Source organism: Uranotaenia lowii, chromosome 3 (genome assembly GCF_029784155.1).
Source record: "Uranotaenia lowii strain MFRU-FL chromosome 3, ASM2978415v1, whole genome shotgun sequence".
Taxonomy (NCBI): domain Eukaryota; kingdom Metazoa; phylum Arthropoda; class Insecta; order Diptera; family Culicidae; genus Uranotaenia; species Uranotaenia lowii.
Window position 1 is genome coordinate 144,056,111 of NC_073693.1, and position 16,939 is coordinate 144,073,049.

A 16,939-nucleotide genomic window follows, 5' to 3' on the forward strand; every position below is an offset into this window, starting at 1 on the left:
CTTCTTTAAGTAAACTATTTGAGAGAGTTATTTTGAATAGAATGATGATTCAGATTAATCAGAATTCTATTTTCCCTGATGAACAACTTGGTTTTAGTCATGGACATTCTACTACACATCAACTTTTGAGTGTAACTAATATGATTAACGCTAGCAAATCTGAAGGTTATTCAACTGGTGTTGCTCTTCTTGATATTGAAAAAGCTTTTGACAGTGTTTGGCACAAAGGTTTAGTAGCTAAATTTGCTCGTTTTGATTTTCCTGTATATCTCACCAAAATTATTCAAAATTATTTGACTAGCCGAACTTTGCAAGTAAGCTATCAAAATTCATGCTCTGAAAGGATACCCATTAGAGCTGGTGTCCCTCAGGGTAGTATACTTGGGCCTATTTTATACAATATTTTTACTTCTGATCTTCCTGATGTCCCAGAAGGAAAAGGTAGAAGATTATTTGCTGACGATACTTTGCTTTCAGCCAAAGGTCGAAATTTACGGGTGGTACGCAGTAGATTGCAACAAAATTTAAATTCCTTTTTGAATTACTTGAAAATGTGGAAAATTTCTCCTAACGCTTCCAAAACTCAACTTATTTTATTTCCCCATAAGCCAAGAGCAAATTTTTTAAAACCTAATGAAAATCATTCCATAACTTTTAATGGGGTTTCTTTAGAATGGTCTGATCACGTGAAGTACTTGGGACTCACACTTGATCGGAATCTTTCTTTTAAGAATCACATTGAAGATATTCAATCTAAATGTAATAAATACACTAAATCTCTTTATTCTCTCATCAACAGGAAATCCCAACTTTGCCTGAAGAATAAGATGCTTATTTACAAGTAAGTCTTCCGACCAGTGATAATGTATGCAGTTCCGATTTGGTCTAGCTGCTGCGCGACGAGGAAAAAAGCCATCCAAAGGATTCAGAACAAGGTTCTGAAAATGATTTTGCGGCTTCCACCTTGGCACAGCACCGAAGATCTTCATCGGATTGCAGGCATTGAATCTATCGAAGAGATGGCCAACAAAATCATCTCCAACTTCAGAGGCAAATCGATGCAGTCTTCCATCGCAGAGATTCGCTCTCTCTACAGTTAGTTTAATTTTAGGATAGCTTTAGTTTTTAGTTTAAAATATTTTTTTTTTCACTACAGGATGTTCTCCTTTATAAAAATGCTTGATTGTGCTCAGCAAATTTAAGTCGAATAAATAAATTTTAGTGATTATTGAACTATAGGGCTCTGAAAGTTCATTATTGAACTGAACACCTAATTTAATGTATTAATGTAATATAAATGTAATGATGAATTGGTACTAATAAAGATATATTTAAAAAAAAAAAATTCTATTCAACCAGTTATTTAAGGGTAGTGGCATTTTACAAAAATGATGGGGGCATACAAAAAAAATCTCTTATTCAACTTTCTAATCATTATGAAACTATTATAAAAGCTTAAATTTGTTTGACTTCTAAGGTTCATTTAAAGAAGTAACAAAAACAACCCAACTTTTTGTTTTGAGCTTCCTTACGTATTATATTTAAAATTCAAAATATTACATCAAAAAGTATCAAAACCTTGTATAAATTTTTAATTTTTTTTTTTAGTTGGTTTATTCATAAAACTCTTTCTCGCCTTATGTTCAAAGCGTATCACACTCAAAATGCATTGATTAGGAGGGGGGGATAAAATGGATTCCAAGAAACTGGCAGCACCACATGGAGGGCAGCAGAGAATCAAAATAGGGCTGGTGGTGGTGACCGAAATAAGAGAGGAGAGGATAGATATTTTTGTATTTTCTCATTCAACGATTACTCGTGAGCTGAACAGAAGGCCGTTCAAACTTGTAATGGAACTTCAAAGTTGGAAGGCCTTTAGGTGCTAAAGCATGGAGTTTCTAAACGCAACGATGATTCAAATGGAACGCGTTCCAATATGGTATTGGAACTAAGAAAATCGCTTGTACGAGAGTATAGATTGTAAACAATGATTGTTTTATTAAGGGGCCGTCCATAAATGATGTCACGCGTTAGGGGGGGAGAGGGGGTTTCGATTTTTGTGACAATTTGTGACATGGGGGGGGAGGGAGCCTCAGCTTTAGCGTGACATCACTTATCATTACAAAAAAAAAACACAGCAAAACAATAACAAATAATTTTATCCTAAATTCAATAAAACTACACTCGCACCATTCATTTAATGAATAATAATACTCACGTAATCACTTTTGGTAAATTTAATTAGCATAAGAAGAACACTTTCACTGCAACACTAAGGAAAGTCCTTCCCACTTAAATTGTGGCAAGATGTGAACAGGATTGCTTGGCTATTCTAACCTGTGGAGAAGATTTGGATTGCGAATGAATTGAAAAAGAGGAACTAGATTTTGATGGTTGGATAGACTAGATTTGGTCGTTGATATGGAAAGTCATCAACATAAGCCTTGGACTCATAATTGAAATGTGTTTTAAGCAATGATTGAAGGCTTGTTAAAAGTTGTTAACCTTTTTTTCAATTCTTTGAATAAAACTGATGAATTTAAAAAAAGCAAAATTTTTAATCAAATTTCTAAGAGTTGAAAATTTTACTCCAGGGGGAGGAGGGGTTAGGAAAACGTGACGTAATACAAAAGGGGGTTACGGAATTTGTGACAATATGTGACGGAGGGGGGAGGGGGGGGGGTAAATCTTTTCCAAATTTTGCGTGACATCATTAATGCTAAGCTCTAGTTTAAGTCTAAAATAGGTTCTAAACTTAAGACAATTAGGTCTGGTTTTATTACAAACTTCAGTGCATGATTAAAAAAAATGGTTTATTTTTATTTTAACTCGAGAAACACAACTCAACAGGTTTGAAATTGTTGTTTTGAGTCTTACGAGAGTTATTACATCAAAGTCCAATAATATTTTTTTGAATTATTTACAAGGAAGATGTATGAAGTTGACTGAGACTAAAAGTTTTGATAAAAACTTAGGAAATATGTCAAAGAATTCTTCCAAAACAAGTTTATAAAAATTATAACATTTGATTTTTGTAATATTTTTTGCACATATATTCAAACCTCTCATACAAAAGTGTAAAATCACCATTTAAAATTGGATTTGTGATATAGCTCAGTTGGCAAGTCAGTTGCCTCCTGAGCCGATGTCCACGAGTTCCAGCCCAATAGTTAACATCGAACACATCTGTTCTGGATAAGTTGTTCAATGACTGTCCGCCAATTGTAACGTTGATATCAAGTCGCGAATGCCATAAAGATGGTAAAAAGACTATAATATAAACAAAAATTTCATTATAAATTCGGACACGAATGTCATACTCATGGTAAAATGTCCCTAATTTAACTAATAATAATATTATCATCATAAATTATATGTGTCAGCTCCTTTGATACTCTAGTATATTTGTTGTGGTTATGGGTACTAATCTAAAATACATACACTTTTCTAAGATATTTGGATTCTATGAACACTAGGCATTAAAGGGTTGATTAAAATTAAAAATGATTCAAAAAAAAAATCTTGGCCGAGGTTTAACCCTTCTTTGAAAAATCTTTGGCTTAACAAATTTATCTAGAGAGTGTGCAAACCAAAGGCACCCATTTTTTTTGTTTCGATTATAGTCGTTTTGCCATCTTCATGGCATTCGCGACTTTATATCAACGTTGCAGTTGGCGGAGAGTTATTGAAAAACTCATCCTCATGGTACAAGTGTGTTCGATGTTAACTCTTGAGCTCGAACTTACGGACATCGGCTAAGGAAGGAACTGATTTGCCAACTGAGCCGGGTTGGTGTTTTGCAATTGCACACTTTCCTCTATTTATTTTCATTATTAATTAACCTTCCTAATGAAAAATCAAGTTTAAATTGCGTAATGAACACCAATAAAGTTTACATGTTGCTGGTAGTGGGTTGTTGCTAACTTTACCATGTGAACATAACAAACAGTCCGGTTTTGAAATTTTTTTAAAATTTAAGAAATTACCATAAGATGAGCGAAAAAATATACATTTTAAATGACAAGTTGCATCACTTTAACGAAAAGAAAAATCAATTGAGTTTCCAAGCTTACGTCTGAGCAAAACCCATAACCAAAATGCAAAACAAAAAAAACTGCACAAAAATGGGCTACAGCAACTGCAATAAAAGCGAGAAACAAAACTCCGTTAAATTATTTATTGCATTCCGATGCAAATTGAACACGGCGTCATTGGGAAAACAGTAGCAGCGAAAAAAAGGTCGACAAAGAGCTGAATAAAAAATACAAAACTGCTGGAAAACAATCCATTCGTGCACAGCCTCTTTTGTGCCGACCCCAAAATAAAGACCGACTAATGAAAATAGACTTTTTGTTTTCGTTGTTGTTGTTGTAGACGACTGCAGGTGACGCAAACTGTCACGGTGAGAATTGTCGACCAGAAACCCGGCTCACAAAACGGAAGCTCATAATCGGTTTTATGGCAGAAAATGGGCAATTCAAGTTTCCGGTTTTCAACATTTGACAATAAGATGGAAAGTTTTGAAGCTGAATGCAATTTCAGTATAAAAAAAAATTTTAAACAGTGTTAAGATTTTTTGCCTAAAAACAGATTGAAGTATAAAGATTTCTTGAGAGTCAATCCAAAATTCAGATTCAGAATTCAGATTCAGAATTCAGATTCAGAATTCAGATTCAGAATTCAGATTCAGAATTCAGATTCAGAATTCAGATTCAGAATTCAGATTCAGAATTCAGATTCAGAATTCAGATTCAGAATTCCGATTCAGAATTCAGATTCAGAATTCAGATTCAGAATTCAGATTCAGAATTCAGATTCAGAATTCAGATTCAGAATTCAGATTCAGAATTCAGATTCAGAATTCAGATTCAGAATTCAGATTCAGAATTCAGATTCAGAATTCAGATTCAGAATTCAGATTCAGAATTCAGATTCAGAATTCAGATTCAGAATTCAGATTCAGAATTCAGATTCAGAATTCAGATTCAGAATTCAGATTCAGAATTCAGATTCAGAATTCAGATTCAGAATTCAGATTCAAAATTCAGATTCAGAATTCAGATTCAGAATTCAGATTCAGAATTCAGATTCAGAATTCAGATTCAGAATTCAGATTCAGAATTCAGATTCAGAATTCAGATTCAGAATTCAGATTCAGAATTCAGATTCAGAATTCAGATTCAGAATTCAGATTCAGAATTCAGATTCAGAATTCAGATTCAGAATTCAGATTCAGAATTCAGATTCAGAATTCAGATTCAGAATTCAGATTCAGAATTCAGATTCAGAATCCAGATTCAGAATTCAGATTCAGAATTCAGATTCAGAATTCAGATTCAGAATTCAGATTCAGAATTCAGATTCAGAATTCAGATTCAGAATTCAGATTCAGAATTCAGATTCAGAATTCAGATTCAGAATTCAGATTCAGAATTCAGATTCAGAATCCAGATTCAGAATTCAGATTCAGAATTCAGATTCAGAATTCAGATTCAGAATTCAGATTCAGAATTCAGATTCAGAATTCAGATTCAGAATTCAGATTCAGAATTCAGATTCAGAATTCAGATTCAGAATTCAGATTCATAATATAGATTCAGAATTCAGATTCTGGATTTAAATTTAGAACTCAGAATTCAGAATTCAAACTAAAAATTCAGATTTATTAATTCATCGAATAAATTTCATTCAAGATGTTACCTGATCAAAAATCATACTTACCAACTTTCACCCTGAAGTTTGTTGCCCGATGCTGATGTCTCTGATTTGTTTTCTTCGTTCAAAAAAGTTCAAAAGGCACTAATCAGTCTAAGATGTAACGATAGCTTTGATGAATCTTCGGTAAAAAAATGAATTTCCCAAAGACGTGTGATTGTAATTGGAAGCGCTCTCAAGGAACGGCTATGGAAGTCCACAAATTTTCACTCAGCACTTCTAGGTACCCAAAATCAGTCACTCAGACACTCGGTCGGTGTAATTCTCCGAGTCTCTTTGCTTACTAGAGACGTTTTGTGGTGCACCTCCTACAACAACAGCAGAAAACAAAAATTCAAACGCGATAAGCTAAGCTACCGGTTGTTTATGTTTTTGCATCGGTTGAGTGCTGCTCGCTGCTTCGCTGCTTATCTTTTGCTCGCCCCATTCACAACAATAGCTCTCAGTTAGACGCCTACCCATTCGCTAGGAATTTGACAGCGCAAGACAGATGCCAGTCAGTGATGCCGGAGCAACGAAAAGTTGGTTTGTTGGTTTCTAAATATAAACCTCATATTTCGTTAGGTTACAGTTACCTACCAAACAATTTAATTTATTATTTTAACTGTAACCTAACGAACTATGATTTTTTGTTTATTCTAACTTTAAATCATCCGTTTTCTAATATATGTTTCAGCTTTCACTGAAGCAGAAATTAAAAAAGGGGCAACGAATCAATACAAAAAATGCATTTGTCAAACATCTGTTAAAAATGGTGGCTCCAGAGAGTGTGCTTTGATGAAATTAGAACCCTTTTACCCTGCAATGCTAACAACCTACGACCTAACGCATGGTTGATCTCAAAAATGTGATCTTACAAAAATGAGACATGTGACATAACAGTTTCAACAGTTATTGCTGTTAAAGACCATTTGAAATTCATCTTCTTCTTCTTCTCCTCTTAATGGCGGGTTTGTTCAGCTAAACTGCCAAAGGTTGTATCATTTGAAACTGAACATGTTTTCTTGTAAAAGATGCCAATCAATGGTTTGGTAAGTATTATTTTATTTTTTAAAAGTTTTTTTTTGAAATAATTGATCCAGGATAAGCAACTTTTTAACAATTAAAGCATCTGTAGGACGATTTTCGAAAAGTAATACAACCAGGTTCATATGCCTACCTAGTGAACATGTAAAAAGTATTTTCGACCTTGGCACGATCAGTCAAATATTTGGAAATGATTAACGTTTTGCTGAGCTATAATGATATATGAACAATTATAATGTTCTGTAAATTTTCTATGTAAAACCTGAAGGTTAAGTAAGGGAACATCCATAAATGACGTAGCATTTAAGGGGGAAAGGGGAGTTTGACTTTGTGTGACGATGTGTGACGAGAGGGGGGGTAGGAGTTCAAGTAAAGCTACGTAGCTTTAATTAAATATCAAAAAAAAAACAAAATTGAGCAAAATTATTCCTAATTCAATCTAATCTGAACATGTAGCTTTTGGCTCCTACTGCCCGACTGTTTTCAAGCGTATCAAGGAGCGTACATGCAAGAAATGCAATTTATATTTTGCTTCAAATGTTCTCCAAAAGGAGCATAGTAAAATTCACAAGGCCCCAGCCTAGGATAGAAAGATTCGTCCAAAGCGAATTATAGGCAAAAAAGGACACGAAGTGCTGGTCATCACTCCGGAGGACGATAGAGAGTAGGTGGAGGCAGCTGACATCGCAGATGCAATTATTCTAGCCGAACAGACGATGGAGGAAAGCTGCCCAACGATTTCATTGGAATCCCGAATGGAGACAATTTGGACCGACGCAACTGATTGAATACTTACTAGCTATCCTGTTTGTTGAAAGGTAGCTTGATTTTTTTTTGACTGATTGATATGCTTTTTTAAACTTCCATTTATAACTTCTTTCCCTTTTTTGTTATTTTTATGTATTATTCTTGCAAAATGCTGATAATAAAAGTAAAAATTAGAAACCAATTTTTTAAAATGGGGGGGGGGGAGGGGTTATAGAAGCTACGTTATTATCTAGGGGGGGTCTATGACTTTGTGACGAAATGCTACGAGGGGGGAGGGGGGGGGGGTATAAAAACTCGTAAAAAAGCTACGTCATTTATGGATGTTCCCTAATAACAATATTTCAATAAAGAAAAAAAAAATTCAAAATAATATTTACTGTTTCAATACTTGTTGTTGTTTATCAGTCTTAAAAAAATATAAATTGATTCAAGAAAATCTTATTCAAGATTTTAAGATATAAAATAATTATATCATTATTGGCAAATGTCAGATATTGTAAATCATTTCGGGTTGGGGATTAACCCCCCCCCCCCCCCCCCCATGAGGGTTCAAAAAAGCAAGCGAGGTATTTTACTCTACACTCAAAATTTTAAAATCATAATCAAATTATAATAATAGCGCCAAGTTTTTCAAGAGAAACAATCTAGACTAAAACCTAAAGCCAAAACCTCAAAAACCCACCCCATTGTTCATAGGTTGCCAGAATTTTTCCATCACGTATAAGGGCCAGATAAATCCGGGCTAATTTATATAAAACCTTTCCAAATCCGGGTAATTGATTGAAAAAATTGTCGACCAAAATCCGAGCAGTATCCGGGCAATTTTGGTCAAAACCCAGGAATTACTCATCAAAAATAAAGAAAAAAAGATGAAGAAACCAAAAACTTAGACGCATAAATGGAAAAAAAATTAAAACACAATTTGTTTTATTTATTTGATTTTAGAATGAGATTTAAGCCGGGCAAAATCCGGACTTTTCTAATGAAATCCTGGCAACCGGGTCGAACCGGACTTTTAACTAATTTTATATTAATCGTCCAGGCCAACCCGATTAAAATCGGCCAATCTGGAAACCTTATCTTAGAAATTCAGGTCTGAATACTAAATTTTAAATTAAACCCATTTTCCATTTTTGAGATTCTGGTTTCATATCCCCACAGCCAAAATTGTATTTCTACATATTTTCGAATTTTGGATTCTGTATCCATTTTAGGATTCTTGATTTTCAGTTCGAATAATCATAAGAAATTGGGAATGAAAAGCTGTTTTTAAATCCTGGTCACATTCGGTTTTGCATTCCATATCAAATTTGAATCATGTTTTTCGAAAATCGTATGCATTTTCAATGTTTAGATAATAGATTTCCGAATATGAAAAAAAATGTTTTACATTCAAATTTTAAGTTTTTAAAGCTCTTAAGTGGAGATCCGAAATTGAAAACTTAGATTTAGATTAATCATTTGAAATTCACATTCTAATTCAACTTCACAAAACAGATTAAAAATAAATAATTGAAATAATGAATGAAGATTAAATCAACTCAACAGAATTTAAATAAAAGTTTAATGAATGAGTGCTCTTAAAATGGCTTACAAAATTCTGATCTGTAATTAAGATTCGGAAAACGTATGTTTTGTACATTTCAGAAATCGTATAGAAACTCGAAAAGAGATTCAAAGTTCAATTTTTGAAATCAGGTTCAGAATTCAGGTTTAAAATTTAGAAAAAGATTTAGCTTGTGAATGAGTTTTTCAATCATCAAAAAATCACAATTATAATGTTTATTTTTTTGTTTTGATCACCGCACTTCCTAATGATCCTTTTGCTTCCTTTTCTTTTTTTACTAATGATCACCGAGAAACATCAATCAAAAAAGATCGTAAATATAAGGTAGAAATTGACTTAACTTTCTATGTTTTGTTTTATGCAATATATCCCAAATAGTATTAACACTAAACGTACCGGAGGCGGTCAAATGACGGTTTTTGAACTTTAAACGATGATTACGCCTTATATAATTGTTTTTTCGCAAATTTAACGAAAGGACTATTTTTGTTTTTGAAATGCAAGTATTTTTGCGTTTTTAAATTTTTTTTAATTGTTACGGTTTTCGAATAACGTATGTGGTATACCTATTCATACCGCGAGCGGTCAAATGACGGCAAACATCGTTTTCGCTAAAACTCCCTTGTTTCTCAACCGATTTCTATCAAATTTAAAGTTTTGAAAAGCTTATAATTCGACTCAAATATGTTTCTCAGACAATTTTCATCTACAATCAATAACTTTAAAGTTATTTACAGTACAAGAAAAATTTTATGAAAAAACATGCTTCAGGAAAAAGGTTGTAAATCAGTTATTAAGTGCTCGAAAATAATTTCACTTAGTGCCTGAGAAAGCTGAAGTTAGAAGCTATATGTTGCACATATGGAAATTTTTTTTGAAAATTTTCTAAGATCATGGCCACAAAAAATGTAAAAAAGTTGTGTAAAACCCGTACTTTTCAATCAATCGACCACCAAAGCTGTTCCTGTTACAGTAGAAAATTTTGAAAAAGTGAATTGAAAAGTAGACGTAATTTGTCACATTTTGGCATCTTTAGATTTTTTGAAATACGAAGTACATAATTTATGACGACTTTTCAAAGGTAGCTGTTTTTCGAACTTTTTATCATTTTGGATTTTCTAAGACAATTCCTACACCTAAGCTCAGCTTTGCACTGGATTTTGAGTACGTTAACGTAAGGTTTAGGCAATAAAACTATATGCAAAAGAAAGCTTATTTCATACCGGTTCTAGTGGTGTAACTGCATTGGCGGTGCAATGCTTGGCAAAAATATGATAAATAAAACAGTGAACTAGTTTCTGAATTTTGAGAAGTCAGCTCAAATTCTTGCTTGGCAGACGGGCGCAGTGGGTGGTAATATCTCAAAGCTATTTTGCACACGAATACGGGTGAAAGGAAACGAATAAACAAACGAGCAATCGCTCAAATTTTCTGGTTTTACTTTCAGAAATATATTTATTATATTTTTGTCAAGCATCGCACCGCCAATGCAGTTACATTACTAGAACCGGTATGAAATTTGCTTTCTTTTGCATATAGTTTTATTGCCTAAACCTTACGTTAACGTACTCAAAATCCAGTGCAAAGCTGAATTTAAGTGTAGGGATTATCTCAGAAAATCCAGATTCATAAAAAGTTCGCAAAACAACTACCTTTGAAAAGCCGTCAAAAATTATGTATTTAGTATTTTAAAAATCTAAAGATGCCAAAATGTGACAAATTACGTCTACTTTTCAATTCACTTTTTCAAAATTTTCTACTGTAACAGGAACAGCTTTGGCGGTTGATTGATTGAAAAGTACGGGCTTTACACAACTTTTTTACTTTTTTTGTGGCCATGATCTTAGAAAATTTTTAAAAAAAATTTCCATATGTGCAACATATAGCTTCTAACTTCAGCTTTCTCAGGCACTAAGTGAAATTTTTTTTCGAGCACTTAATAACTGATTTACAACCTTTGTTCTGAAGCATGTTTTTTCATAAATTTTTTTTTGTACTGTAAATAACTTTAAAGTTATTGATTGTAGTTGAAAATTGTTTGAGAAACATATTTGAGTCGAATTATAAGCTTTTCAAAACTTTAAATTTGATAGAAATCGGTTGAGAAACAAGGGAGTTTTAGCGAAAACAGTGTTTGCCGTCATTTGACCGCTCGCGGTATGAATAGGTATATACAAAGTGTCGGTATGTTTAGTGTTAAAAAAACATCCACACGATTTTCATAATGGAATTGATTCTTTATGAAAAATATTTGCTGTTAAAGAAATGTGTACCTGATCTTCACGTAAAATATTTGCACAAAATTCTATATTTTCCCGGTGATTTTTTTAAATTTTTACGGTGTATTTTTCAACATTATTAATATTGCAGTTTTTTAAAATCCAAGTTTCAAAATTAAAACATAATTTAAGTTCAAGTTTACATCAAGCAAATTTGATCCGATTTTTTTTTATCTCTTACTGTCTGTTGGGAAAATTTTATTTATTTTCATCAAAAGTTAGAAACTTGGAACTTGCAAAATAGTTTGGAAGATTGGGCTTGTTTGAGTTGATCATAATTTTTTTTTAAGAAATGGCAAGCTTCCCAAAAAAGAGCTTATTTTATGCTTAAATCAAATAAGTTTGATCTACCAGACCCTTAAACAAATTCAAAAAATTTACCAATCGTTGAAAGCAATTCCATATTTTGTTTCTAAGAGTCTTATTATAAAAATTTAGCTCACGTTTTAGGCTTAGGACCACTTTTTTAAAGCTACAATTTAATACGAAAACTATTAACGTAAATAAATAATCATATAGATACAAAAATAATTTGTTTGAATTTTGGTTTGTATTCGTGAATTGTGAGAAAAAAAAATACCTATATGTAAAAGTCAGTCACCAAACCCCACCCCCATGAGTCGGTTCTTCCTACGGCCCTGACCGGGAATATTACCGTATGGCAAATTAACTAATTAATGAAATTAATATCATTTACGAAAAAGACTTCTAAGATGGGCTAAGGAAAAAATGACTTTGGAGAAAGAATATTTTTGTTTTTAAGTCTCAAACCAGAATCTTTCCCCTCGAAGATTTCATCATAAATCTGTAAAATAATCGGTATTAGGAATTGTAGGCTATATGGAGCAGTAATTCTACAGGAAAGGCAGGAGTTTATTGGCACATATTTGTGAAATAGAAAACTACATGCTTTAAATTTTGAAGATTTTGATTTCCTTAAACCAAAACAGATTTAATTACAACAATATCCCTTAAGATAAAGTTTGTGTGAATTATTCACGAGAGTCGAGAAATGCAAAAATGGCAAGTCTGTTGCATAAACTATTCGTGCTAAGGTTACCAGATTGAACAGATATTTTATACTTAATTTATGAACAGTCCGGCCCGACCTGGTTGCCCGGATTTCATAATAAAAATGCCTGGATTTATTCACTTTATTTGGAAAATTAAACGAAAAAACAATAAATATCTCAAAAACGATTTTTTTTTTGAGCAAATTTAAAAAAAATAATCATGAAAGGTTTATCGGAAGAGTAAAATACGGTTCAAAATCTATCGATGAATTTTAATTTTTTTTTTCTTGATTTTTGTTGAGGAATTTCTAAGTTTTGACAAAATTTACCCGGATAGTGCCCGGATTTATGGTCGTCAATTTGAAATTGAATGCCCGGATTTGGCCAGATTTTTATATAAAAATTGCCCGGCTTGTCCGGCCCGGATACGTGCTGAAAAAATTCTGGCAACCTTAATCTATGCTTTACTCTCTGGAGCCACTTACAATTTATCACAACGAATCTAAAACATGGAATGCATGTTGGTCTTGATGGTTTAAAAAAAAGCTCAGAAATAATCATTCAAATCTTGAATCCGAAGAAACATATCAATTTCAACTGTTAAGTTATAAGTATAAGTTTATATATATGTGATATATTACCGTGAAGAAACGTGGAGTTAATCAAAATAGCCATCTAAGAAGGGTTTAGAAAAAATGATCAAAATCAATACCTTTCTTCTAGACAAGTTTATCAAAAATCTGTAAAAGCATCGGTTTTAAGAATTTAAGGCTTACTGTAGCAGTAATTCTACATTTAAGTCATGTTTAGATTTTTTTGGAATTAATTTGTAAAATAGAATACATCATGCCTTGTGTACAACAGTATCCCATAAGATTGTGATTGCGTTAATATTTTGTGTGATTTATTCACAAGAATCGAGAAATGTGAAAATGACAAGTCTATATCATCAACTAGCTTTACGTATAATTTTGGAATTAGCTTGGGCAAAATATTTTTCGGGGATCACATATTTTTTGAATAATTTTTTGAAACATTATAAAATTTTAAAGTGAATTAAACATAAACACTTTTGTGGCTTTTTAGAAAGAATAAATATTTAATAAAATATTGCACCCTCTTTTATCGAAAAATTTATACTACAAAACCATTTTGGAATAAATAAATACCATCTGAAAAAAATCCTTACCTTACTTAAGCCTTATTGGAAATTCAAATTTCACACTTAATCCGAATTCAAATAACAACGATATTAAGACAATATCATCAGCAATTAAAGAAACTCACAAAATAGTCATGCGCTTGTCTCAAAATTAATTAAAATATGTCACCAAATTAGCTTTCATTCTGTTTACAAATTCAATGGTTCTGTGAATCACACAGGTTGTGAGACATTAACACTGTTTACATATGTTTTGCTTATTTTAATACCAAACATGTTAAAAGGTAGGATTTTTAACTAGAATATATGTTTATGACATTTTTGTTATTGTATTCCATTTAATTCGAAGAACTTTTCATAAATTTATTTATATATAAAAATAAATGTTTGTCTGTCTGTCTGTCTGTTCCCTATAGATTGGAAAACAACTGAACAGATCAATGTAGAATTTGGTATGCAAGAACTTTTGGGGCCGAAGATGGTTTCAAAAATACTTTCAAACCACTCCGACTTAACAGAGTGGAGGTTCCCATACAAAATAATAAAAATAAATTTAGAAATTACAGAACCGATCAACGTAAAACTTGATGTGTAGCCGTTTTCAAGAACGGGAATGATTTCTATATTACTTTCATACCTCTCCGAATCCAAAAAGAGGGGGCTCCCATACAAAATTAACATAAATGTGACAAAATTCAGAAACAATTTTCAGAAACTACTGAACCGATCAACGTAAAATTTGGTGTGTAGCCGTTTTCAAAACCGAAAATGGTTTATAAAATACTATCAAAAGCTTCCAAATTAAAAAAGGTGGAGGCCCCATACAAAATTTACTAGATTTACTAAATTGACAAAGGATTTTTGTAAAAAATTAATAAACGTAAGCGTTTTGACATGATGTGATGATTTATTGAATTGACAAATAATTATTAACAGAATTTGATGATAGTAGCAAAGCACACCGTACTGCAAAGCAACTGTACTGTAAGTACACTTCTGGCAAAAAAATGTATTAAAAATGGCATTTAAGTTGTACTTTTGTATTATAGTAGATAATGTGTAAGCCAAGAGAGCCTAAAATAGCGGATTGAAATCCAGCACATTGCAATCATTCATTTTTTTGAGCTTTTTTAAAATAAAAGTAGTTTCATTTTCCGAGTATAAATTCCAAATGCAAATCAATTTCAATTAATAAGACGTCTGACTTGTAAGAGAAAATTTGTCTCTCTGAAAGTCTGAAAATGGCGCTGAGAGACCAAATGGCAAAAAAAGGTTCCAGAAATTTGCTGAGCCGTATTTTAACAAGAAAGGGACTGAATGTGCAGATATAAAATTCTTGAGTTAATTGAAATGTTTGCTTTCTAATAATACTAATTACGCCGCAGCCTGTGGCGTAGAGAATAGCTTTCAAATCTAAGCCAACGGTCATGAGATCGAATCCCGGTAACGGCATACATAGTACATTTTCTGTGGGTTGGTGGTTTTAGCATTTGTAGGATGCTAGCCATCCTATCCTCGCAAGATGTACGATTAGAGTAAATAAAAACGAATCTCTTCGAGAAAACACTAAGTTTCATTGAGATCATGTATCTGTTTGTGCCCGTTTAAAAAAAAAATGTCGATATACCTCAGATTTGGACCTCAATTTGTTGAAATTCTATGATTTTATAATAGAATTGGTCATCCTATCAGTTTTTTCTCTTCATTATTAATTTATTACTATCGGTTGGAATTGAATGTTATTTAACAGAACGGCAATTTTTTTTTATTCAAATTCCTTGATCCTCATAAAAATAGCTATTAATTCATTAAACAAAAATTTGTTATTTTTTCAAATTACCAGCTGTGATCTGTTAAACCAACCTATATCTTTTATTGTTCCAATATGAGCTCTTAATCTATGTGAATTCATATCAATCAAAAAATGTTCAATACGACTTCAACAAAATGAGTAATCTTTAATGCAAAACACCCATTTTTAAAGACCTTTTAACGTTTAAGTCGTTTTCGGAAGAGCAATTTGTAAAAAGCATCTGATAACAGACACTTGAACAATTTCAAAATGATAAAGTTTATGAAAATCGGTTAGGTAGTTTTTATTTTATAACCAAAACAATAATCCGGGTCTATTTAACTCTAATCAGTTAATTTCCCTTTTTTGCTGGGTGACTCTGGTAACCCTATTCAAAAATCTAAACATGAGAAGTAGAGCTTCTATGTAGAACTTCTCATCTTAGGAAAATCAGAAAATTTCATGTATTAAGCCTTAAACCGTTCCAGAGATATCGTGTCGACAAAGTACAGTTCGGGTCATATGGACCCTAACCGCAAAGGAAGGTTAAGTTCTTCGGAAACTTTGATAAATTCTGAAAAAACTTTTCATGGAATTAAAAAATTATTAATGGAGTCATAGGTTCAAATGAACAAAATATTCTTTGTCAACTTTACTGAGCCATGCTGTTTTGAAGTTGTGGCTCCATAGACCTATTCCAACTTTAAGAAGGAATAAAATCCTTGTATGTTTGTTTGAATCTTTTGAGAATGTTTTATGTTTAGATAAATATGGAAAGTTAATTTTCTTCATGTTTTACTTCAAATGAACACGAAAACCACTTGATTTTCCCCTTCTAGAACTCCGCAGTTCCAAGAATTAGTTCTAAAAATCTAGAAATCCTTAAGTGAGAAATTAAAACAATTGATGTTACTTTGAGTGATCAAAGTGTGATAAGTCATTTTTCAATAATCAAAAGTTGATGGAAAAAATCGCAGATAAATTTATTAATTTAATCATGTTATTGACACGTCCGGTGAGATGAAACTCTAGATAGAAGAATTGAATAGGAATGAGGAATAGATGGATAGCCAAGCAACAGATGAGTTTTTTAGGATAGTTTTATTGGTGGTGAAAATCTTAAGTCTTGGAGCATATTTTTTAGTAAGCAGGTGTGTGTTGAATACACCGCTGCAATTTTGTATGAAAAAAATTACGGTTTAATACATTTTCACACCTCCCTTATTTTTTTTTGGTTGTTTTCACAAAAATCTATAAAATTTTTGGTAGCGATTCATTCAGTCCCAAATTAGCGCAACGAGTTTTTATTTTGTGAGGACATTTGTATGGGATAACAAAAATTTTCATTCAAAAATCGCCTGAGAAGAATTGAAAGTTCGAAAAAATATATCTTTGGGTTTTCATTGTTCCTTGATGATTGTATTGCATTTCATGTAAATATCAAGCTTGTGAATAAGTGCAAATCGTTTAACTTTGTTATCAAATATGTATGAAAAAAAATTTTTACGCATTCAATCATCTAGAAGCTTCAATCTGGATGATTGAATACATGAAAATTCTTTTTCCATGCATATTTGTTAAAAAAAAAAATAAACGCTTTGCACTTGCAACGCTGTG

At 32.2% G+C, this 16,939-nt stretch overlaps 1 protein-coding gene across 9 annotated transcripts in view; it reads right to left on the minus strand.

The window, feature by feature from the left end:
- Window positions 1-16,939, minus strand: part of LOC129751837 (protein alan shepard) — an 873,165-nt gene that overhangs the window by 853,454 nt on the left and 2,772 nt on the right. For all 9 annotated transcript variants that reach the window (XM_055747580.1, XM_055747579.1, XM_055747578.1 and 6 more), the window contains exon 2: window positions 5,722-6,023. The gene's annotated coding sequence lies outside the window, so the exon portion shown is untranslated. The remainder of the gene's footprint in view (window positions 1-5,721; window positions 6,024-16,939) is intronic.